Source organism: Triticum dicoccoides, chromosome 5A, assembly GCF_002162155.2.
Source record: "Triticum dicoccoides isolate Atlit2015 ecotype Zavitan chromosome 5A, WEW_v2.0, whole genome shotgun sequence".
NCBI lineage: Eukaryota > Viridiplantae > Streptophyta > Magnoliopsida > Poales > Poaceae > Triticum > Triticum dicoccoides.
The window spans coordinates 607,664,316-607,689,647 of NC_041388.1; positions in this window are offsets into that span (position 1 = coordinate 607,664,316).

Sequence of the window (25,332 nt, forward strand, 5' to 3'; positions counted from 1 at the left end):
GAATCTAATCCGAATAAAGTGGGAGAGACAGACACCCGCCAGCCACCTTATGCATCAAGTGCATGTCAGTCGGTGAAACCAGTCTCACGTAAGCGAACGTGTAAGGTCGGCCCGGGCCGCTTCATTCCACAATGCCGCCGGAACAATATAAGACTAGTAACGGCAAGCAAATTGAACAAATCATCGCTCACAACTGCTTTGTGTTCTACTCGTGCATAGAATCTACGCATAGACCTAGCTCATGATGCCACTGTTGGGGAACATAGCAATAATTCAAAATTTTCCTACGTGTCACCAAGATCAATCTAGGAGATGCTAGCAACGAGAGAGAGGGAGTGCATCTTCATACCCTTGAAGATCGTTAAGCGGAAGCGTTACAAGAACATGGTTGATGGAGTCGTACTCGCGGTGATTCAAATCGCGGAAGATCCGATCTAGCGCCGAACGGACGGCGCCTCCGCGTTCAACACACATACAGCCCGGGGACGTCTCCTCCTTCTTGATCCAGCAAGAGGAGAGGAGAAGTTGAGGGAGAACTCCGGCAGCATGACGGCGTCGTGGTGGAGTTTGTGGTATTCCTGCAGGGCTTCACCAAGCTCTACGGAGGAGAAGGAAGAGTTGGAGGAGGGAGGGGCTGCGCCAGGGAAGGGGTGCGTCTGCCCTCTCTCTCCCTCACTATATATAGGGGAAAGGGGGTGGAGGAGGCGCCCTAGGGTTCCCTAGGGGAGGGGCGGCGGCCACAGGGAAAACCTTAGATGGGTTTGGGCGCCCGCACCCCTAGGAAACTTGCCCCCCAAGCCGGGAGGGGTGGCTGCCCTAGGGGAGGCGCCCCCACCTCTCCAAGTTAAGTGAGATGGGGTGGGAGGGGCGCAGAACCCCTTAGTGGGCTGGTGTGCCCTTTCCCCTTTCCCCTTGGCCCATAAGGCCCCCCAACGCTTGCCGGGGCCTCCGAAACCACTTTCGGACATGCTGGTCGTCACCCGGTACCCCCAGAACAATTCCGGACTCCAATACCCTTCGTCCAATATATCGATCTTCACCTCCGGACCATTCCGGAACTCCTCGTCACGTCCGGGATCTCATCCAGGACTCCGAACAACCTTCGGTAACCACATACTATTTCCCATAACAACTCTAGCGTCACCGAACCTTAAGTGTGTAGACCCTACGGTTTCGGTAACCATGCAGACATGACCGAGACATCTCTCCGGCCAATAACCAATAGCGGGATCTGGATAACCATATTGGCTCCCACATGTTCCACGATGATCTCATCGGATGAACCACGATGTCAGGGATTCAATCAATCCCGTATACAATTCCCTTTGTCTATCGGTATGTTACTTGCCCAAGATTCGATCGTTGGTATCCCCATACCTTGTTGAATCTCGTTACTGGCAAGTCTCTTTACTCGTTCCGTAACACATGATCCTGTGGCTAACTCATTAGTCACATTGAGCTCATTATGATGATGCATTACCGAGTGGGCCCAGAGATACCTCTCCGTCACACGAAGTGACAAATCCCAGTCTCGATTTGTGCCAACTCAATAGTCACTTTTGGAGATACCCGTAGTGTGCCTTTATAGCCACCCAGTTACGTTGTGACGTTTGGCACACGCAAATCATTCCTACGGTATCCGGAAGTTCCACAATCTCATGGTCTAAGGAAATGATACTTGACATTAGAAAAGCTTTAGCAGATGAACTATACAATCTTGTGCTATGCTTAGGATTGGGTCTTGTCCATCACATCATTCTCCTAATGATGTGATCCCGTTATCAACGACATCCAATGTCCATGGTCAGGAAACCATAACCATCTATTGATCAACGAGCTAGTCAACTAGAGGCTTACTAGGGACATGTTGTGGTCTATGTATTCACACATGTATTACGGTTTCTAGTTAATACCATTATAGCATGAACAATAGACAATTATCATGAACAAGGAAATACAATAATAACCATTTTATTATTGTCTCTAGGGAATATTTCCAACACTTTTTACATCTGGGAAGCCCATAGCACCACCTATGGGGGTATATCCATCGACCCAGTCTTAGGTTTATCTGAGCTGTTACAGCTAGTGGTGCGCCGGACTCGTCTAGCCGTGTCTGTGGTCTTGACGACCGATCATTTATTCTGGTTGGAGAGGCCGCTCAGTGTTCGGCTGCTAAAGCCGCCACACATTCTTCCGCATGTAAGGAACGCTCTGTGTTTCCGCTAATTATGATGATGCCACGTGGACCAGGCATCTTAAGCTTAAGATAAGCGTAATGCGGTATTGCATTAAAACGAGCGAAGGCCGTTCTTCCGAGTAGTGATTGATAGCTGCTTCGAAACGGAGCGATGTCGAAGGTTAACTTTTCACTTGGAAAGTTGTCGGGAGAACTGAACACAACCTCTAGTACTAGAGAGCCCGTGCAGCGGGCCTCTGGGCCTGGTATTACTCCTTTAAAGGTAGTATTGCTTTGGATTATTCTTGTCTGGTCTATCCCCATTTTCCGGACGGTGTCCTGATATATCAGATTATGACTACTGCCGTCGTCCATAAGGACTCGGGTGAGGTGGTATCCGTCAATTATTGGGTCTAGCACCAAGGTAGCCCATCCTCCGTGCCGGATACTAGTCGAGTGATCCCTGCGATCAAGAGTGATCGGGCGGGCCGACCAAGGGTTGAACTTGGGGGTGACGTGCTCCACGGCGTATACATCTCGGGGTGCGCGCTGGCGCCTCCTCTTCGGTATGTGAGTTGCATAAATCATGTTCACTGTTTTGACCTCTGGTGGGATTTTTTTCTGTCCCCCAGTATTCAGCTGGCGAGGCTCATCCTCGTCTTCACTTGGTGTCTCCCTCCCCTTGTGTTCGGCATTTAGCTTGTCGGCCTGCTTGAAGACCCAACATTCTCTGTTGGTGTGATTTGCGGGTTTGTCGGAGGTACCATGAATCTGACATAATCTGTCTAGAATCTTGTTTAGGCTGGACGGTCCATCTCTGCTACCTTTAAATGGCTTTTTCCATTGACCAGGTTGAGAGCTCCTGAATCCGGCGTTTACCGCCGTGTTGTCTGGGCTGTCTTCGTTGTTTCGGCGCTTGCTTTTATTGCATCGCGGTTTCCGGTTGCCATCCCTGACTTCGGATGTGCCCGGGTTGCCGGTGCCGCTACGGGCCAGCGATTTGTCTTCGCCCGCGCAAAAGCGGGTCATAAGGCTTGTTAGGGCTGCCATTGTCCTCGGTTTTTCCTGGCCGAGGTGTCTGACGAGCCATTCGTCCCGGACACTGTGTTTGAAAGCCGCTAAGGCTTCGGCGTCCGGGCAGTCGACAATTTGATTCTTCTTAGTGAGGACTCTGTTCCAAAGCTTTCGGGCTGACTCTCCGGGTTGTTGAATTATATGACTTAAATCGTCTGCATCCGGAGGTCGGACATAGGTCCCTTGAAAATTAGCCCTAAAAGCATCTTCAAGCTCTTGCCAACTTCCAGTTGAGTTTTCGGGGAGGCTCTTCAGCCAGTGCCGACCTGGTCCTTTCCACTTGAGGGGCGAATATTTGATGGTGTGGAGATCATCTCCGCGAGCCATGTGGATATGAAGGATAAAGTCCTCAATCCAGACCCCAGGGTCTGTCATTCGGTCGTATGCCTCTATGTTCACGGGTTTGAATCCTTCTGGAAATTCGTGATCCAAAACCTCATCGGTGAAGCATAGGGGGTGCGCGGCACCCCTGTATTTGGATATGTCATGGCATTCTGACGGTTGTAGTGTTCGGTTTTGATTCTATGCCGGAGCGCGCTTCCTAGATCCGTAGATGGACCTGGTCATATCGGTTTTTGGTGCAGGTCTCACGTAAATCGTGTGCTGACTTATGTGCGACATCGTTAGCCTTCCTATCGCGGTCTCGGGGTGGTCGGTCTGGCTGATCGGCCATTTTATTTTTCGGTTGTATAAGCTCTAAAGCCTCGTCATCGAATTCAGGCAGCAGTTTGCGCTTTGGATAGCTCTTTGTGTGGCGGCTGCCACCGTACTTTTCTTCAGTGTCAAGCACTTTGTTCCATCTACTATTGAGTGTATTTTGCGCGGCCTTAAGCCATTGCTTCTGTTTTTCAGACTCCTCGCGGTGGCAATAAGCCTTCTGTGAAGGTCCTCTTGCTCCAAGTGCCTTTCCCGCATGATGTGTGCATCGTCGTCCGGACTGTTCTCCTCTCCGGAGATAGGTTGATGAGCTTTACCCTTGGCGTCGTCGTGATCGGACAGTGACTCCATACTATGTTCGTCGTCCGCTGGTTCATCCTGCTCTGTCGCTGTGTCCATGTGGTCGTCGTTTGCTTTGGAGTCGCCCGGGGGATTATTCTTTCTTGCACTGTTATCGTTGTTTTTGCCGAGGCGGGATTTAGAGCGGCGCCTACATCGTCGCTTTGGTTGCTTCTCGATGGGATTATCCTCCGCTGCCTCCTTCCGTTCCTCGTCATTGTTTTCTTTGGGTGTATCCACCATGTATATATCGTGTGATGAAGTGGCTGTCCAGCGCCATGTGGGCGGTGGTTCCTGTTCCTCTCCTGCATCGTCGTCCATACCGTCGATGTCTTCGGAGTCGAAATCAAGCATGTCGGTTAAGTCCTCGACAGTGGCTATTAAGTGGGTGGTGGGTGGGGAACAAATTTCTTCGTCGTCCGCTTCCCACTCAAGCCGGTCATAGTTCGGCCAAGGGCCTCCTGACAAGGAGAGAGACCTTAATGAGTTTAGCACATCGCCCAAGGGCGAGTGCTGAAGGATATCCGCGGAGGAAAACTCCATGATCGGCGCCCAATCAGATTCGATAGGCACGGACGTAGGCGGTTCGGAGCCTGTGGCCGGGGACGAATCCAAGGATCCGGCGACACAGGTCTCGTAGGAGGTGAAGTCAGTATTCGGCTCTATCGACTCTGAGTGTGCGGCCTCCGTGGCGGGGTCTATCCACCCGTCCTTGGACGGCGTGATCTGCTCCGGATCGAGGGCCGGAGTTGCCACAGGTGTGATCTCCCGAACACTGTCTGGCGGCAGAGCTAAGTCATGCTCGTCGCGACTGTGTGGCACACCTGACATGGGCTCGAATCCGTTGAAGATCAAGTCTCCGCGGATGTCTGCAGTATAGTTTAAGTTTCCAAACCTGACCTGACGGCCAGGGGCGTAGCTCTCGATCTGCTCCAGATGGCCAAGCGAGTTGGCCCACAGTGCGAAGCCGCCGGATACGAATATCTTTCCGGGGAGAAAAACCTCACCCTGGATCGCATCGTTGCCGATGATCGAAGGAGCCATCAAGCCTTATGGTGATGACACAATGGAACTCTCAATGAAAGCACCAATGTGGGTGTCAAAACCGGCGGATCTCGGGTAGGGGGTCTCGAACTGTGCATCTAAGGCGGATGGTAATAGGAGGCGGGGGACACAATGTTTACCCAGGTTCGGCCCCTCTCGATGGAGGTAATACCCTACTTCCTGCTTGATTGATCTTGATGATATGAGTATTACAAGAGTTGATCTACCACGAGATCGTAGAGGCTAAACCCTAGAAGCTAGCCTATGATTATGATCGTTGTTTTTTGTCCTACGGACTAAACCCTCCGGTTTATATAGACACCAAAGGGGGCTAGGGTTACCCAGAGTCGGTTACAAGGGAGGAGATCTACATATCCGAATTGCCAAGCTTGCCTTCCATGCAATGGAGAGTCGCACCCGGACACAGGACGAAGTCTTCAATCTTGTATCTTCATAGTCCAACAGTCCGGCCAAAGTATATAGTCTGGCAGTCCGAGGTCCCCCTAATCCAGGACTCCCTCAACAACCGCCGTCGGAATCCGATCGGGCCGTCGCCCCATCACGCCCACTCCACCTCCACGCCGGGCGACCAGGTTCGCCATCACGTTTCGGCCAGAGGATCCCCTCGCGAGGAGAGAAGGAAGGTCCGCTGTTCGCCATCTGTTGGGCGAGCTTCGCTCGTCGGCCTCCTCCGGCGACGACGGAGAATCAGGAGGGAGGGAGGGCCTGGAGGCGGCGGCAGCTAGGGAGCCCGAGTCGCCCGCCTAGAGGCGACGCGGGCGCTAGGGGCGCCAACTGTTTGTGGGAGATGGCGAGAGCAATCATGCATGGCGCAAGTAGTTTAGTGATGATCATGATCCCCTACATTGCTAAAGAGTGCTGCTACGCAGACGATGCTGCATAGCCGATTTTGGGACGATACAGTCAATCAAACCATCCATGCATAGGATACAGCCGTTGGATGTAGTGTCGTCTCTAAATCGGCCAGCGTTTGTCGTTTGCATAGTAGTTTCGATTCCTAAATAACCCTACATGATGCTCACATCATAGATAATAAAATAGTGATGTTGCATTGGACATCTTGAATGTTGTCCAGGAACAAAACACTGTTTACATTTTTTATTGCCTTGGTACGGGTGACAGCTCTCAACCCAAGACATGCATGAAGTTGGGAGATTAAATTCAACATGTATTTGCATTCGGTAAAAGGTAGTACACTACTAAAAAAAATCTGCTAAACATTAATATTTCCTTGCTGGTGCATGTGGTTCTATTCATGGTCAATAAAATTTCACTTTATTTTGCACTAGAGACTTGTATAAATTATAGGCTAAGGGATGCTGATGTGTAATTTTGCAAATTCAATTGAGCTCGACAATTTTTTTTCGAGAGTACGCCAATGGCGTACCGTAATTTTATAGAAGGAAGAAAGTGATATAGCAAAGAATGCGTACATCCTTGCAAGCGGACTCCACACAACACGCTAGGCTACTCTCTCACGAAACGATCTAATCCTCCTACTCCAACCCCTGCTCTCTTGAGGTCCAAAATGTCAACGACAATAAGATGCCATAGCTGCGTAGGCGTCACGATCTGTTGCCTCTTGTCAAAGACTCTCGCGTTGTGTTGCTTCCAGAGAGCCCACGCCGTGATCATGACCAAAGTATCGAACCCACGTCGCTCGGCGCGGTGAAACTGCCTCCTCACATGCAACCACCACTCCAACATCGAGCTACCAGCGTCCGGCGTCGGGATATCCATGTTGCACTCATTGATGGTGTAGTACCAGACCTCCCTCGCAAAAACGCATTGCAAGAGGATGTGCTCAGCGTTGTCTTCCTCTTGGAGACAGGTGTAACATGACGATGGCAGGGCCTGCAAACCGTGCCTAGCCCGACGATCCGAAGTCCAAATGCGATGTTGGATGGCCAGCCACATGAAGATCTTGCATCTAAGGGGGGCCCAGCTCCGCCAAATGCACGCGGTGAAGGACGATCTCTCCATACCGAGACAAAGTCTGTGATATACCGAGCGAGCCGTGTAGACTCCAGAAGCATCCGCAGGCCATGTGAAGAGATCGTCCGAGTGGGCATCTCTCGGAACCATGGCGATTGCCCGACCAAGATGCAAGAGCTGCAGATGTGCCGAAAAAGAAAGATCACCCTTGATGTCCTGCAGCCGAGCATCGTTGTCAAGTGCTTGCTCCACCGTGCGCCGATTGCGGGTGCGTGTATCAACCAGACCATAGATCAGCGACGCGATGTCAATGGCAGCGAACCCGCGAATCCATCGATCAGTCCAAAACAAAACTCTGCTGCCCGCCCCCACCTTGATGCACACCAGGCTATCAAAGACCTTCTTCGCCATGCAGTCCGTGACCATGGGAAGGCCCTGCCAAGGTCTATACTGGTCTATGCGGCACAGCCACTCCCAACGGACTCTCAGCGCCAGTGCTTGTTGCTTAAGGGATTTGATTCCCAAACTACCATACTCCGTAGGTCGACAGATAGAATTCCACGCGACGAGGCATTGTCCTCCATTGACCTTCTCCTTCCCCTTCCGGAAGAAGGCTCTCATCCATCTGTCCAGCTCATCAAAGACCCAATCTGGAGCCTCTGTGACCATGAAGTGGTGGACCGGCTTGGCAGCTATCACGGATTTGACAAGGATAAGTCTGCCAGGCCGTTGGATGAGCCCTCGTTGCCATGCAGGGACGAAGTGCTTGGCATGATCAAGCATTGGTTGCCACTCCGCACGGGTCAATTGCCTGATCGTGAGCTGCAGACCCAAGTATTTGCATGGGAAAGCTCCCTCCTGGAAATGGAGCATATCGACCATGCGCCGACGATCCGCATCGCTTCCTCTGATAAGAATAGCCGAAGACTTGACATAGTTCACCCTCAGGCCTGACGCCTGGCCAAAGATCTGTAGCACTTGTCCGACAAACTGTAGATCAGTTGCCGAAGGTCTGACGAAGAGCGCGACGTCGTCCGCGTATATAGATAGGCGCTGCATGGCCGAAATTCCCGGGAACGAGCTGATAACTCCCTCCGTCGCTGCTATGCTGATGATCTTCGACAACACATCCATGGCGATGACAAATAGGAGGGGTGAGACCGGGTCACCTTGTCTAAGACCTTTGGCATGAGTAAAACTCGTCCCTGGCACTCCGTTAACTATCACTTTGGTGTTTGCCGTGTGGAGGAGGGCCGCAATCCAAGCAATCCACTTTTGCCCGAAACCAATGACATGAAGCACCTCAAAAAGGAATGGCCAAGACAGGGAATCGAAGGCCTTCGAAATGTCGAGCTTGAGGAATACTCCCGGGATCTTGCGGGCATGGATCTTCCTCGCAACTTGCCTAACTAAGAGGAAGTTGTCATGCAACGATCGACCAGAGATGAATGCCGACTGGTTGGCACCCACGATCTCAGGCATTTTTCTTCTGACCCTGTTGGCCAGCAGCTTGGCAAAGAGCTTGCTAGTGCTATGCGGGAGGCTAATGAGGCGATAATCTCCAATTTCCTCGACATCTTCCTTTTTAGGGATCAGGACGATGTGTGCGCGGTTCAGTCTGCAAAACCCACGAGAATCTCCCACGTAGAGCTTTAGTAACACGACCATGACATCCTTCTTGATAATAGGCCATGCTCGCTGATAAAAGGCACCTATGTAGCCGTCAGGGCCCGACGCCCGATCCGGGGGCAATCCTTTGATTGTTTCCCAAACTTCGTCCTCCGAGAAGATTTGCTCCAAATCATGCAGATCGCTAGCTTCATAACCAAGAAAGTCCAGATCGATGCCGGCCTCTCGTGCCTGCGCCTTCCCGAGGGAATTCTCAAAAGCAGCAGTGAAGATCTCCCCCTTGCGATCAGGATCCATGATGATCTCGTCTCCGTGCTTGATGTGGGGGATGAAATTCTTAGCTCTCCTTCCGTTAGCCACCGCCTGGAATAGTTTAGTATTGGCGTCCCCTTCCCTGATCCACCTGATCCTGGATCTCTGTCTGTCGATGGTCCTTTCGAGCGAAGCAAGACCCAGAAGCGCAAGTTTCAGAGATCTCCTCAACCACAACTCTGCCTGCATGAGCTGCCTCGCCTCCTGGGCACGATCAAGCCGCAGAATGATGTAGTTGGCCACCGCCATTTGCACTTTGATGTTGCTCGTCTTGCGCTGACCCCAGGCCTGGAGCGCAACAGCCGCATTCCTCAACAGCGCATCCAATCGCTTGAAGGGATCCATAATGGTCTCGTCACACACCCATGCCTCTCTCACAGCCTCCTCAAAGCCCTCGAGCTTTGTCCAATAGAGCTCAAAGCGAAAGCGTTTTTTTGGATGGAAGGGAGTGCTTGTAGAGAGGTGGAGTGGCACATGATCCGAGACATTAGTCGCTAAAGCTTGCAAGAGGTAGTCAGCGAAGGTGAGCTCCCAGTCCACAGACACAAGCACTCTATCAATTTTCGTCATGGTCGGAGAGTCCCGTTCGTTCGTCCAAGTGAATCTTCTGCCATGCATGTAGACTTCCTTAAGCTCCTGCTCATCAGCAAACTCTCTGAATTTGCGCATGATTCTCCTGTTAAGATTTAGGTTGTTCTTCTCCGAAGCTCTGAGGATCATGTTGAAATCACCTAGAACCATCCACGACCCTTGACAGGTGGCTCTTCTGGCCCTAAGCTCATCTAGAAACTCCAACTTTAGTTCGTCTCCTTGCGGGCCGTAAACTCCCGTGATCCACCAGTTGGACCCATCTTTGTTCTGGACTAGCCCGGACAGACAGTTGGTGTCATGCACGAAACTGTCAATGCCCATGACCGTGGAGTCCCACGCCAACAGGATCCCTCCCCTCGTCTCACAAGCCGGCAAGTAATAATAGCCATCGAAGGACGGACCTAAACATTGCATAACATCAAAGTGGTTAACAGTCTCCAACTTTGTCTCCTACAGGCAAACCAAATTAACTTTGGCTGCCTGCACAAACTCCCTAACCGCCAAACGCTTAGCCGGGTTGTTAAGGCCCCGCACGTTCCAACACAGAATCTGGGGATTTAAATCCATAATGAAGCGTAGCACTCCGGGACCGAACCACCTCAATGGACCAGCACCTCCTGCGCCGTATCCTTCTCCATGTCACCATCGCTTGGCGTCACCTTGCCGAAGAGAGCGGCAATGATGCGGACATGCTGATCTCTAAGCGGGGAGTCAAACATGCCGCGGAGCTCTTCCACCAGCCCCTCATCAACGTCCATGTCGTCCGGCGCCATCCCAAGTGCCCTCATGAGAACATTCTCTGCCTTGGTCACCGTGGTGTTACTGTTGATCGTAGGACGTTTGTTCCCCCTCGTGCTACGACGCGGCGTGAAAGGAATGGCCTCCGGCCTCAGGGATGAGGGTTGAACTTCCAGAAGTAGGGGTGGCGCCAACTTTTTCATCAGCTGCGAGCAGAACCACTTGAGCTTGGAGAAGGCCTCCACCTCCTTGGCAGTCATGCCTTCGGTGCATGTCGAGTTGACGATCTGCATGTCCTGGGGAATGCTTGAAACCGCTGTAAAATCAGCTAAAGTTCCCTGAGGCGCCACGTGTGAAGCCCTACCCGCCGGACTAACCGCCTCCTGGCCATGATTGGCTGGCACACGCATGGGGGTGCACGAATCTCCCGGGATCTCCCCACCCTCGCCTGATTGGCCCGCACCCGTCTCCTCCGGAACCGCAATCATGATCCTCTGGCAAGCATCATTGGTCGCCTGCTCAGGTGGGTCCAAGCGTGTCGGGGCCACCCGGTCGGCCTGGGAAGGCTCCAAGCCAACAGATGTCGCCCCCACCAATACAGGTGTGGCCTGGGGGATGGGACAGACCCGTATCTCCTTGTGGCCAGGCCCACCCTGGAAAGCCACCAGTGCTCCTGCCCCAATCATGGCGGGCTCTTGGCTGGCCGTGCCGGTCTCCTCGGGGTCCATCTGGTCAACCGCGCCAATGGCCACCTGCTCCCTTTGGCCGTCATTAGCCGGACTCGCCTCGGGATCCTCCTGGACACCCACGTGAAGGCCCACCTACGAAGGATGGCCCACAGATGCAAGGATCACCTGATCCTGAACTGTCGGGGTGATCACAGTGCCGGCTGTCGGTGGGACCCGTCCCGCCACAGCACCATGAGGAGCCGGCGAGCAATGAAAACCCGCCACCTCACCAACCACATTTACCGTCCTCCTGTTTGAATCCTTGGCCACTTGTGCCGCTCCCTGCGACGGCCGAACGACAACTTGTTGGGGGCATCGCGAAGGCGCAGCAGACAGCTGGGGCGCATAGCTTTTCTGCGCGGGACCAGCCCCAACAGCTTCCTGCATCGCTGGCAGCCGCCAGCTTGACTGCCTGAGCCGACCCACCAAAGCCTGACAGTAAGTACGGCCATCACCACCAGCTCCGACGAAGCTCGCCGGACTTCCAGCACCACGCCTGTCCGGGACCCCTCTCGTCCATGGCATGACCACTGTGTCACCTCCCTCAAAGGAATCATCCGAATCATCTGGGAGCCCGCTTTGCCCGCTACCATCTGAGCTCTCTGGCCGATGCCAGTTTTCCGGCGAGGTGAAGTCTCGCATGCGCGCGATGTGGATCAGGGCCGGGTACTCCAAGAGGCGGCTACTGTCCGGACGCGCGTACTCCACCTGCGGCTCCGGGATCAATATCTTCTTCTGCACCGGGACGAGGTCCGGGTCACGACACCACGCCCGCAACTTGAACAACGACAGATCCTCGCGATTTGCTGTCTCCGGGGCCAAGCTGATAATGTCACACGAAGCGCCAAGAAGCTTGGCCGCCGTCTCCCACTCCCAGGCATGTGAAGGAATGCCCTCAATCATGATATCCACCAGAACTCTCATGACCCTAGCGGTGGCCTGAGCTTGGCGCAGCCACGGCTTGAAGAAGAGCTTGAAGCCAGCGTGCTCGATGAAGTCGGAGCCCGTGGCCAGGTTGCGCAACTCTTGCGCGGCGAAGACCACTAGGAAGTCTTCAGGGTGAAAACGATGAACAGAGAACCTGTGCCGCGGAATACCCAACTGCGCCGAAATCGCCTCCGCAGCCTCGACGCATGAGACCGTCGGACGCGCCCCACCAATGTAGGCCACAGCCGCCAAGCGAAGCCTGTCCTCCATATCATCCATGGCTGGCGAGCGGCGGAGGACGCAAATGTCTCCGTCGGTCCCCTGCACCGTCAGCGGCGGGGGTCGGGGGCAGAGCGCCCGCAAGCCCGACACTGATCGTGCCAGCAGCTCCGGCAACGAATCCTGTCTGGGCGCCAGTGAGATCCGCCCCGCGAGCCTGGCTGACGAGTGCTCAAAACCCGACCTTGCCACCTTGCCGATGGCCGCCTGGCGCAACTCCTCCACCGGGACAGGGCTACGAGGTCTCTTGCACTGGCCCGACGTATGGCCCTCAAGGTTGCAGCGGATACACAACGGGGGAAAGGTGCAGTCTTGCTTGCAGTGGCCATTCCGGAAGCAATTGAAGCACGGGGGTCGCTCGTGCTCCGACGAGGAGGCCGACGGAGGCCGCGACGCGCCACTAGCCGCGCCGGCCTTGCGCCGCGCCTTGCACCGACGCCAACGCGCCTTCCTTGATGGACCCGACCGTCGCCAGGCAGACCCCGCCTCGTCAGCTAGCGGCACGGCTCCCGCCTCCACGGAGCGGGCAGCGGCCGAAGCCTCAGAGGGCGACCGGGCGACATGCGAGCCCGAGAGGCCCAGACCAGAGACCACCTGCCGGGGCTGAGGAAACGCCGAGGAGACTGACTCCGGGCTCGCAGATCTGGCGGCCATGGTGCGCGAAGAACCAGCCACGGTGGGACGGGGGACGCGGAGACGCGAACAGAACCGGGATCGGAACAGAGGAGGGTGGCCGCCGGGGCCGGAGTGGCCGCCGGCGGAAGGGGGTGGACGTCGGGGCCGGAGTGGCTTGCGGCGGGCGCTCAACGCGGGGAGCGGGCGCTCAACGCGGAGAGCTCGGAGGTCATCGACAAGGTCAAGTCTCACCACAGTGTTTTGAGAGCCCAACAATGGCTATAATGCACTAGAGCTGATAAAAATTTAGCTCAAGGTTGACAATGACATATTTCTTTATTGCACATATTATAATCATATATATGTGCTGGTTGTTTCTACTCGAACTATTCTTTCTATTCTGAAGATGATTCACTTGTTTTGTTTTCAAATGAATGGCACATCATACCTATAGGCATAATTGGCGTTTTTTAGCTGGCCATAATTTACTAATAGAAAATATTGCCTGCAAAAGAAAGATAAGAAAATATAACTGGCAAAAGTATCTAATGCCTCACAGTAATGACAAGTATTTTTTTTTGCAGGTTAATGACAAGTATTTTATTCCTTGGGCCTGGCACAAATGCTACAACATGCCTAGTAATGCGTGCCAGCCCATCAGTCCAGAAAAAAAACCCTATCCTGCCCAGGCCTAGGGGGAAGTGCTTAACGTGGACCTAAAACTATTTAAGCCTTAACCAAAAAAGTCAAATTCAAAAGGGACACGGATCCACATGCAGAGGGCTGGTAAATCGAACGGCATGGACCATAGGTTCAACTCAATCATGGTCTAGAATCACGCCTCTCCAGACGAGGCATCCCGGACGGGAACTTCCAGACGCTAAACAAGCACCAACAAGCTGAGGATAGTCGTCGACACGGTCAGAACACAATATATAGATGAGACCGTGCGAGGGCACTGGTGTGCCATCGACGAGGTTGAATGACATAGCGTAGACGAGACCCCGTGACACCGGTGTGCCTTTAACTATGTCAAAGGGCGACATGAGGCCGAGGCCTCCCCAGGACTTTCCACACGCTTGCTCCAGGGCCACCAAGAACACAAACCGCCGGCGCCTACGGTCTAACAAGGAGACACGAGACAAAGGCCACCCTGTGTAGGACATACGCCATGGAGATGCTACAAGGAAGGAAACGACACGCATGACGCGCCATCACCTGAGATAGATGGAGCCGAATCAGGCCTTGTTCGGTTAAGCCACTCCTCAAGTGGATTGGAGTGGAATGGAGGGGATTTGGGGAAAATTTGAACTAGATGGGATTTAATCCCTGCCAATCCCTATCAATCCCTCTCATTTTTCATGAAACCGAACAAGGCCTCAAGGATTTCTCTTGGGGCACCGAGTGCCAGGGCAAGGGAGAATCACGAAAATGGACGCCTCCAAGGAGTGCGACACCCATGGGCGTTAAGTCATCGTTTGACATGGTAAGGAACATGGTTTCCAGAAGCCTATAGTTTTTTGCGCCATACACACTTTTTTGTTACAATTTTTTGAGGCTCAATGGATACAAGGGCATCGTCTTATTTTAAAACCTCGATGTGTTGGACGGCGGTTCAGAAATGGATCGTGTCAAACCCTTTTGGATAAACATTGTCAAGATAGGCTTTCCACCCATTTTTCTTAGAAAAACTCCAACAGTCCCCTATCTCTAAATTAATCGCTGTTTACAGGAAGTTGAGGCAAAAAAAACCTCTCCAACAAATCCCGTAAAGTGACCTTAACTTTAGAGATCCCGTAAAAGTGGTCTTTTCTCCCCACAGGTTTACAAAAAGATTACTGTCCTGTGCCTTTTTTGCGGGATTGTAGCTGTCTGGAACTTCTCCGCGCTGCCCACTAGAACATCATTGCCCCGCCAGAACACCGCCTTGTCGCCACGCCGGGACACCGACGCGCTGTCGGTCGCGCCACCACCCGCCGCTCATGCCATCGCCGTCCGCTGCTCGTGCTGCCCGCTGCCCGTGCTGTCGCTGCCAATGTGCCACCGCCCACGGCCACATTGCCACATGTAGCCCCTTGTTGGCAACCATCACGCGCCTGCATCGCAGCCCGCTGGTCGGGCATCGCACAGTCTCACGTCGCCGCCCACCGGCGGCTGTTGCAGTTTTCACTGACCGGCGGTCCCTAGGTCGTTTACCTAGTTTTTTTTTAATGAAAGACAAAAAAATGGGGGATGATGTTTACTGAAACTGACAAAAGTTGCTCCCCAGAGAAAATCCCGTAAAAGTTACAGGAACCCAAAAAACTGGTTTTACCAAAAGATTTGTAGGGGAACAGTTAGAATTGCTCTTAGAAACGTGTGTAACTTTATCCATAGTCGACTTTACAAATACAAGCTTTGAATCCGAAGTCCAAGAAACAAGAGGGTAACTCCAATAACTAAGAATTATAATAAAAACTCTTACCCTGCGTTTGTATGTCTACAATGGCAAGGCTGAATTGGGTTTGGTGTTCCCCAGTCTCATTCTAGTTGTTTGTCAATTCAGTTATTTGGATGTACTCTGAAAGAAAAGATGAAAACAATATTCATTACTGTACCTATTTCGCTCGCATGCGCCCTCGCTTCCCGCAATACCAATCGAGCACTCCCGCTTCGATTTTGGCCAATTTGTTCTCCTTCTGCAAAACTTATCACTTCGACCATTTCTTTTTCCCTACGACACTATTAGGACACTGTTTATAGATGGGGTCATATTAGTGATAGGCGCACTCTAGCACCTGCCCACTGGTAATTTGGCAACTTATCAGTCACAAGTACAAAATCATGCCCATACCAGTCGTGGGCGCCACTTTGCGCCTGCCGCTAGTAACGTCCGCTCAGATTAGCTATGGGTTAAAATTAAAGTGATAGGCATATACCGCACGATAATTGCTGGTGTTTGAGTTACTAGTGGCAGGCACATATTTTTTGCTCTCCATTGTTATTTTTTGGCTCTATGGTTATTTTGCCCCAAAGTATCAGTGGTTTGCATATATTTTTGCTCGCCACTGGTACTAGAGTATGCGCCCGCCACTGGTCATTTCGGGTTGATATATATACTCATGGGTGGTATGTACCGGTGGCGGGTATATTAATGCCCGCCACTGGTATTTGCTTTGCCATTTTTTATAAAGTTAGGGTTATTAGTGTCTTATTATGATCATCCTCCAATTAATTTTCTACATTAAAGGTACATCATTGAAGTTCCATGTAATAGTTTGGCACTTTTAGGATTAATTTGCAATTTTTCAGATATTAAATGGATTTTTATGCATTCCATGGAGGTAAATGTACTTCATGGCTTACATATAGCAAACAAAGCCGAAAAATGCCAAGTTTTGACATGTCAAATGGAATGGTGTCTGATGAGTATGGAGAAAGCTTCAAGGCCAACCAAAGAAGCAACAGTCGCTTCATATGCAAACCTAGTCCATTCCTTCTTTAAACATACCTTCTTAAGTAGCTTAAATATACCAATCGAACCCCGAAAAAGGTAAAAAAAATACGTGATACATGTAATGGCATTTGTTTAGTGTGGACATTTTTTAAAGGCCAACCAGCGAAGCAGTGGTCACTTCACATGCACAATTGGTCCGTTCTCTCTTGAAAGCATACTTTCTTCAATGGAGATGCTCCAGTTTGTAACCAGTCTATGTGACTACATTTGCAACATTATCAAAACATAATCACAACCTCATGAAACCATGCTAAGTTTCAGGCGTTGTTTGAATTTTTCAAGAGTAAAATGACAATAACCCCCATGGTGATGCTCAAACCGCGTTCATCTGGTGTCTGGGACCCCTCTTATTTCCTTACATAAGGACTAGCCATACAGTAAAGACCACCAATAAGGATTTTCAACCCATTTTTGGCAATTATTTCATGTATCTATAGTTCAGCTTTGAATCCTATACATTAAATGCTTAAAACACATTTAAAGGCTTAAAAACATTTAAAGGCTAATGAGTAGTAAACAGACCCCCCAAAATGTCTAATTTTGGAATTATACATAGAATGGTGTGTGTTGATTGTGGAAACAAGGTCCAGGCCAACGGGCGAAGCAATGGTTGCTTCACATGCAAACCAGGGTCGTTTGCTCTTGAAACTGAGTTTCTTCCATGAAGATGGTCTAAGGTTGATTGTAATGGGAGTATCATATACTAGTATCATGCATATGATACTACATCTGTAATGCAAAGTATTATATGTTGGTATCATAGAAGACTACATTTATTGTCATGCATGACACAAAGTAGCACATCATTTAGTACGATACGGTATCATGATATGATACTCAAGCACCTATTTCTTCATTTAATTCTATGCCATCTCATTAAAATTGCTTAGTTGGCATGCATGATACTACCTATGATGCTACCATTACGGGCAGCCTAATTTTGTAAGTAGTCTACATGATAATATTTGCAAAACACTCTCACTTTTTTTTACCATAGTCTCTATTTGATATATCATGACACCATTCCAAGTCTCGGGATTTTTGTCCTTTCTTAGAATAAAATTGACAATAACCTATATGTCAGTTGCTGGGATCTAGGGTCTCTAGTGTATGGGACATAATTTTTTCTTGCTGACATTTCCCTGGATGTGGGGGCGGACTATATTACTAGTGGTGGGTGCACTGTAGAGCCCACCACTGGTAGCTGGTGCATACTGATTGGCCAATCCAAGCTCCCACAGATTGATGAGGCGGCACAAATGTATCTCTCTATCGCTTATGTCTCTCACATATCATCTCTCTCTCTCTCTCTCTCTCTCTCTCTCTCTCTCTCTCTCTCTCTCTCTCTCTCTCTCTCTCTCTCTCTCTCAACTTGATTTGCTGGAGCTCCGGCCAATCTATGCAGGCCCTGCCAATCTCCTCACGTGGATATCTGCTTGAGCTTAAGCACTACCGATGCTAGGGTTCGATGCCAACTCTTCCCGCGGAGGTTCTCCTTGTCTACAAGCTCGAGGGCAACCGCCCCGCTGCCGCACACCCACCTCTCCTGGAGTGGGCTGCATCGACGGGAGTACGGGATTATGGGCATGTGGTGGCCATTGTCATCCATCTCAATCAAATAAAGAATCACAACAACACCATTCCCGCATTACACACCTTCTCTCTGAAATATCCACCATCAATTGAACGCCGCCTCCCTCGCCTTTACTTGGACGAGGATTCAACAATAGGAATCGTCGGTGGCGAGTAATTCCTCTATTTTTTAATGCATAGTGGCAGGCATGGTTCTAGGCTCGCTGATGCTATATCTTAGTTACCTGTGGCGGCCATAAAATGGCGCCCGCCACTGGTACCTGTTAGCGGTGGCGAGCACCAAATTTTGCCTAGCCCGCCACTGGTAGGCATTTTGCGTCCTCTACTTCTAGCATGGTTCTCAGTTCTGTGAACACTAATAAAACCAAGAAGGACAGAAGGGAGGCGATGCCCGGCGACCACTGAGATCCACGACGGCGGGCACCTCATAGTTACCCCTTCGCCCCTCTCCTCTACTTGCGATGTGTCATAGCCCGCCTCCATCGACGTCCCATTCCATCCCCTTCCACCTACTCCCCGGCTCCTCCTATTTACCTGGTGATGTTTTTCGTGTCCGCACCACCTCTGGTTTTGCTACTTCATGCAGTGACACTGACTCATATGCTTCCCTTCTCCCCTTCGGTTTCTATCGTTCCATCTATCCCCTGCACCATCCTTATCTCCCCCATGTAACACCCCGGATGTAATTTACCCAATATGTACTCCAACTCTTGCCGTTTCTGGCCTTAAGTATTTTATTTTCTTGGGTTCGGGTTTTGTCTCCGTGTGTTGTTATCGTTGTCATGCATCACATATCATGTCATCATGTGCATTGCATTTGCATACGTGTTCATCTCATGCATTCGAGCATTTTCCCCGTTGTCCGTTTTGCATTCCGGCGCTTCGTTCTCCTCCGGTGGTCAATTCTACCTTTCTTTCGTGTGTGGGGATTAAACATTTCCGGATTGGACCGAGACTTGTCAAGCGGCCTTGGTTTACTACCGGTAGACCGCCTGTCAAGTTTCGTACCATTTGGACTTCGTTTGATGCTCCAACGGTTAACCGAGGGATCGAAAAGGCCTCGTGTGTGTTGCAGCCCAACACCCCTCCAATTTGGCCCAAAACCCACCAAAACCCTCTCCATCATCTAGAGCGTTCGATCACGATCGTGTGGCCGAAAACCGCACCTCATTTGGACTCTCCTAGCTCCTCCCGTTCCTATATATAGCCCCCCTTCCGAAATTCTCAGTTCTTCCCTCTCCGAAACCCTAAAAACCTCATCCGCCGCCGCCGGACATGTCCAGATCCCGCCGGACATCTTCGCGCCGCCGTCCGCCGCCTATGCGCGCCTGACGCGTGGCCCCGCCACCACGCCCTGCCGCGGCCCGCTCGGGCCCGCCACCGGCCCCCGCGGCCCGCACCGCACCCGCCGCCCGCCTGCTCCACGCCGGCGCCCGCCTCCCTCCGTGGCTCCTCCACGCCGCCTTCTACTCCGGCGCCGGCCCGCGTCGGCTACCACCTCGTCGCAGGCCGCCGGGCCACCTCACCGCCCCGCCTCTCTCGCCAAGCGCGCCCGCGCTGCCCCGAAGCTCCGGTCGCCGCGCCAGGGAGCGCCGACTCCATCTCCGCCCTCTCCCTCACCGTTCGCCGGCGAACTTCGTCGTCTCCGGGCACCGCAGTCTTCAACTTCGGCGAAGGCTCCGGCGACCCCGATTCGCTACAGTGCCGCTGGATCTCAGATCTGGTTTCAAACCCTAGGGTTGACCTTTTTTTTCGCCTAAGTCTGCAGATTATTTGCTCATGTTCATCATATTGTATCTCCTCATCCGTAGCTCCGTTTTAGGAATATAGCATATCAAAAGGTTCGTCTCAGAGAGTACATCATTTCGCTCCATTGCATCATTTTCATTTGAGTTCATCTTGACGCCAAAAATGCTGTTAGAAGAGTGCTACTTGAGATAATTGTCAGATCTGCTGCTCCATTTAGATATTTGCCATTTTTGTCATGATTATTGTGTGCATGATATGCCCATGAGCTCTACATATGTTTTGTTAAGGGTTTTGCCATCTTTCCAGAGGTGCAACCCATGTATTTTTGTGATGTGTGTGGTGACTAGCACAAGCTTGCAAAGTGAGGCACTTGGTAATGCTGATTTCAGGGACTTAGCATTTCCACTAAGTCCTTGACCTGTTTAACTCATATTGCCATATGTTCATGTTGTTTCCTAGTGATCCGTGCCTCTTTTGAGGATGATCAGTAAGGATGTTTTGTTAATCTTGTAGTGCTCTATCCATCCATGTCTTTGTTTGCAATTATGGAGCACCCTAGCTTGAGTCAATCGAGCTCTACTTTTGCTACTTCGTGAATCTGGGCAGATTGTCTACTTGTTAGCAATTTTGCCGAGGATGTTGTAGTTGATCCGTGCATGCTATGTTATTGTTCTTGCCATGTCTAGCTTGCATTTTGTGTATTCTTGATGGGTGTATGCTTAGATTATCATGACATGCTCCGTAGTGAGTGCATCGAGCTCGTAAACATGCCTACTTGAGATCTGTTTCAGCATGCTCCAGTTTTCACTAAGTATGAGAACTGTTTATGTTTTTGCTATGTTCACATGCTTGCAAATGTGTTTTCTGATCCCTTTTGGCTCAAGGTCACTAAGGGACTTTTGTTAAGCTTTTTGAGTAGCTCGATGCCATGTTTTACTTTGCCATGTTCAGGTCCTGTAGCATGCAGTTTTGTTGCTCCAAAGAGTGCTATCTGATCTGAAATTCCAGACAAGTGTTAATTTCACTAAGTCTGAAATCTGTTTACCATATGCATTTTTGCCATGCTTGTTTGAACCTGTTAATGGATGAATTGGCCGTAGCTCAGTGCTAAACTTTTGTTAAGCATCATGAATGCATCCCTGCCATGTATTTTATTGTCATGTTTGGGTGCTGTAGCATGTTCATCTTGTTGCATTTAGATGGCTACTTGCTGTAAATCGCAGACCGGTGTCATATTTGAAACGCTTGCCATTTCCAAACCGTAACTCCGATTCCGGCGATCTTTATATCGTTTTCATGCAATTCATCTCATCTTTCCAGTGGAACACTTGGTTTTCCAAGTTGAGGCCAGGTTCATGCATTCCTTGTCAAATCTTGCATATGCATCACATATTGCATCCCGCATAGCATACCATCCTTGCATCATATTGTTTGAGCTTTGCACGTGGTTGATTGTGTTCCGTTTGCTTGTTTGTCTTGTTTGGGTAGAGCCAGGAGACGAGTTCGCTAACGAGGAGCCCGTTGAGTTTGCTTTCGAGGATCCAGTCAACTCTGACAACTTTGCAGGCAAGATGATCATACCCTCGAAATCACTACTATCTTTGCTTTGCTAGATGCTCGCTCTTTTGCTATGCCATGCTACGATGCCTACCACTTGATTTCAAGCCTCCCAAATTGCCATGTCAAACCTCTAACCCACCATGTCCTAGCAAACCGTTGATTGGCTATGTTACCGCTTTGCTCAGCCCCTCTTATATCGTTGCTAGTTGCAGGTGAAGATTGGAGACCGTTCCTTGTTGGAACATTATTTACTTGTTGGGATATCATTATATTGCCTTGTTATCTTAATGCATCTATATACTTGGTAAAGGGTGGAAGGCTCGGCCTCTCGCCTAGTGTTTTGTTCCACTCTTGCCGCCCTAGTTTCCGTCATATCGGTGTTATGTTCCCGGATTTTGCATTCCTTACGCGGTTGGGTTATAATGGGAACCCCTTGACAGTCCGCCTTGAATAAAACTCCTCCAGCAATTCCCAACCTTGGTTTTACCATTTGCCACCTAGCCTTTTCCCTTGGGTTTCGCGGACTCAAGGGTCATCTTATTTTAAACCCCTGAGCCAGTGCTCCTCTGAGCGTTGGTCCAACCTAGAGCACCGTGTGGGGACGTCCCTTGGCAACTTGGGTTACGTTGGATCCCGTACGCTTAGCTTATCCAGTGTGCCCTGAGAACGAGATATGTGCAGCTCCTATCGGGATTTGTCGGCACAGCGGGTGGTGTTGCTGGACTTGTTGTACCATTGCCGGAGTTGTCTTGAAGAACCGGGATACCGAGTCTGATCGGAACGTCTCGGGAGGAGGTCTATTCCTTCATTGACCGTGAGAGCTTGTCATGGGCTAAGTTGGGACTCCCCTGCAGGGATTTGAACTTTCGAAAGCTGTGCCCGCGGTTATGGGCAGATGGGAATTTGTTAATGTCCGGTTGTAGATAACTTGAACCTTAACTTAATTAAAATGAATCAACAGTGTGAGTTGCCGTGATGGTCTCTTCTCGGCGGAGTCTGGGAAGTGAACACGGTGTTGGAGTAATGTTTGCGCAGGTTGTCCTCTAGTTATTCGACCATGCTTTGCATTCTCTTCTCGCTCTCTTTTGCGAACAGGTTAGCCACCATATATGCTAGTCGCTTGCTGTAGCTCCACATATTTTCCTTGCCCTACCTATTAAGCTTGAATAGTCTTGATCGCGAGGGTGCGAGGTTTGCTGAGTCCCTGTGGCTCACAGATTACTTCCATACCAGATGCATGGCCTGATGATTCCGCTCCAGGTGACGCGCTTGAGCTCAAGTGGGAGTTCGACGAGGACTCTCAACGATACTATGTTTCTTTTCCTGATGATCAGTAGTGGTGCCCAGTTGGGGTGATCGGGACCGTGTCGCATGTTGGGTTGTCTTTTATTTTGGCGCCGTAGTCGGGCCATGAGTGTTTGAATGTTGTAATGCTATTTATGTACTTGATTGACGTGGCGAGTGTAAGCCAACTATGTTATCTCCCCTTTTATTATCTATATTACATGGGATGTTGTGAAGATTGCCTAACTTGCGACATATGCCTTCAATGCGATTATGTCTCTAAGTCGTGCCTCGACACATGGGAGCTATAGTCGCATCGAGGGTGTTACAAGTTGGTAATCAGAGCCTTCCCCGACCTTAGGAGCCCCATTGCTTGATCGTTATTAGCAGCCAAGTTGTGTCTAGAAAAATGTTTTGAGTCATTTAGGAATTATATATCGGAGAGTTTAGGAATTATTTTTACTTCCCAATCTCCTCATCGCTCTGGTAAGGCATCCTGACGTAGAGTTTTGACTCTTCTCTTCTCAAATTTCACTAAAATGTTTTTTAGGATCACGCAGGTATCTTGGAATCGTTCTGATGGTTTTGTGACGAGAACATTGTCTTGGTGCCTCCTGTCAGGGGTTTTGTGGAAGTGTCCCGGGGAGTTGAGCTCTGAGGTGTTGTCATCATAATTTATCATTGCAGTTCTGGAATACCTGAGTTTAGTACGCCGACATCGAAAATCTCTTTTATGCAGTTCGTTGGTGAGATAACCTCGATGCCACCCAGTACTGGGGCGGGAGTTCGGGAGTATCGCCATAACTTGTATAACGGATGCTTTTCGAAGGTTGAGGTAGATGGTTTCCGAAGTTTTTCTTGGTTATGTGTTGAAGGATGGATACAGCTGGATGTAGGATTTGCTAGATTTGGGTGAGATATTATGCTTCCCCTGTACCCCCAACACCTGATTGCATAACCGGAAAGGTTCGGGAGTTTCATAGGTGGGAATTCAAGTAGCTGTAGTTCTTCTTCCACGAATATTTGGTTTGAGATTGGGATTTCTTACCGAGTATTCATTCTTGATCCGTACCTTGTTGATTTATTTCTCTACATAAATTCTAAGTGGCTTCTCAATTTATGGATATGTGACCATTTCAAGAGGAATGCATTCGTTCATTTTGTTCCGATGTGAAGACTATATGTTGCTATTTTCATTCCGTTGGATTCAGCTTCATTTTATCTGTCAATGTGCTAATGGTGGTCAACCTCTTCAGGATGGCTCCAGCTAAGAGCACTAATCAGAATCAGAATTAGGATCCGCCACCACCTCCACCTCCTCCGGAGGCATGGAAAGCTGTGATGGCTGCAACCAATGCAAACACACAGTTGATCATGCAAATTCTCCAAGAGCGCAATCAAGGAAACCAAGGGAACCAAGGCAACAATCAGAATCACTTTGCTACACTCAACTAGTTCCTTGCTAACGGGCCAAAGACTTTCAGCAATTGTGTTGAGGCAACTGATGCTGACGATTGGCTCGTGGATCTGTGCAAGCATTTCGAGTGCAGTAACGTCAGGCATGAGGACTTCGTCAAGTTCGCTTCCTTCCAACTCAAAGATCAAGCTGCAGAATGGTTCCAGCAGTACAAGGATTCCAGAGGTGGACGTGCGATTACTTGGGATGAATTCCGTCAAGATTTCAAAGCTCATCATATTCCTCAGAGCGTGGTTGAAAGCAAGCGTGAGGAATTCCGCAACTTGAAGCAAGGCTCTTTGTCTGTCTATGAGTACAACAAGTTGTTTCAGAAGCTCGCCCGCTTTGCCAAGCAGGACGTCCCTGATGAGAAGAGCATGATATACCAGTTCAGGGGTGGTCTCAGAGAAGAAATTCAGCTAGCTCTTGTTCTCTTTGAACCCTTGAGGTACGATGAGTTCTACAACATGGCATTGAAGCAAGAGGCTGCTCAACTGAGGTGTGATGCTTCCAAGAAGCGAGTCAGAGATGCTACTCCTTCTCCCTCTACTCAAGTGGCCAAGCAGCAGAAGTATTGGCTTCCTCCTCCTCCGTTCCGTCAACCGTATCAGCAGAAGAGCAAAGGTGGCAGTGGATCTTCCCACCCACCCAACCCTGGCTTTCAGAACAAGACTTCGTCTCAAGCTCCAAGATCGAGCGCTCCGTATCACCGTCTGCTTTCAGAGGTCACGTGCAACAAGTGCCAACAGAAGGGTCACTATGCCAACAAATGCTTCAACCAGAGGCGTTTTCCTCCTCCTCCTCCTGTGAGATCGGCAAGTACAGCTGTGGTCAAGCATAACCCCAGGCACGCCAAGGTTAACATGGTGAATGCAGCTCAGGCAGAGGACTCGCCAGATGTCATCATGGGTAACTTTCCAGTTAACTCTTTTCCCGCAAAAGTTCTTTTTGACACTGGTGCATCGCATTGTTTCATGTCAAGATAATTTGTTTCCAAGCATGACTTCGTTTCGCAAATGTTGGGTAAACCTATGGGAGTGGTTTCTCCAGCTAAGTCTATGAGGGCTACTTCAATAGTCCCGGATGTTTCTATCATGATGGGTGATTTCAAGTTTCTGGCTTCTCC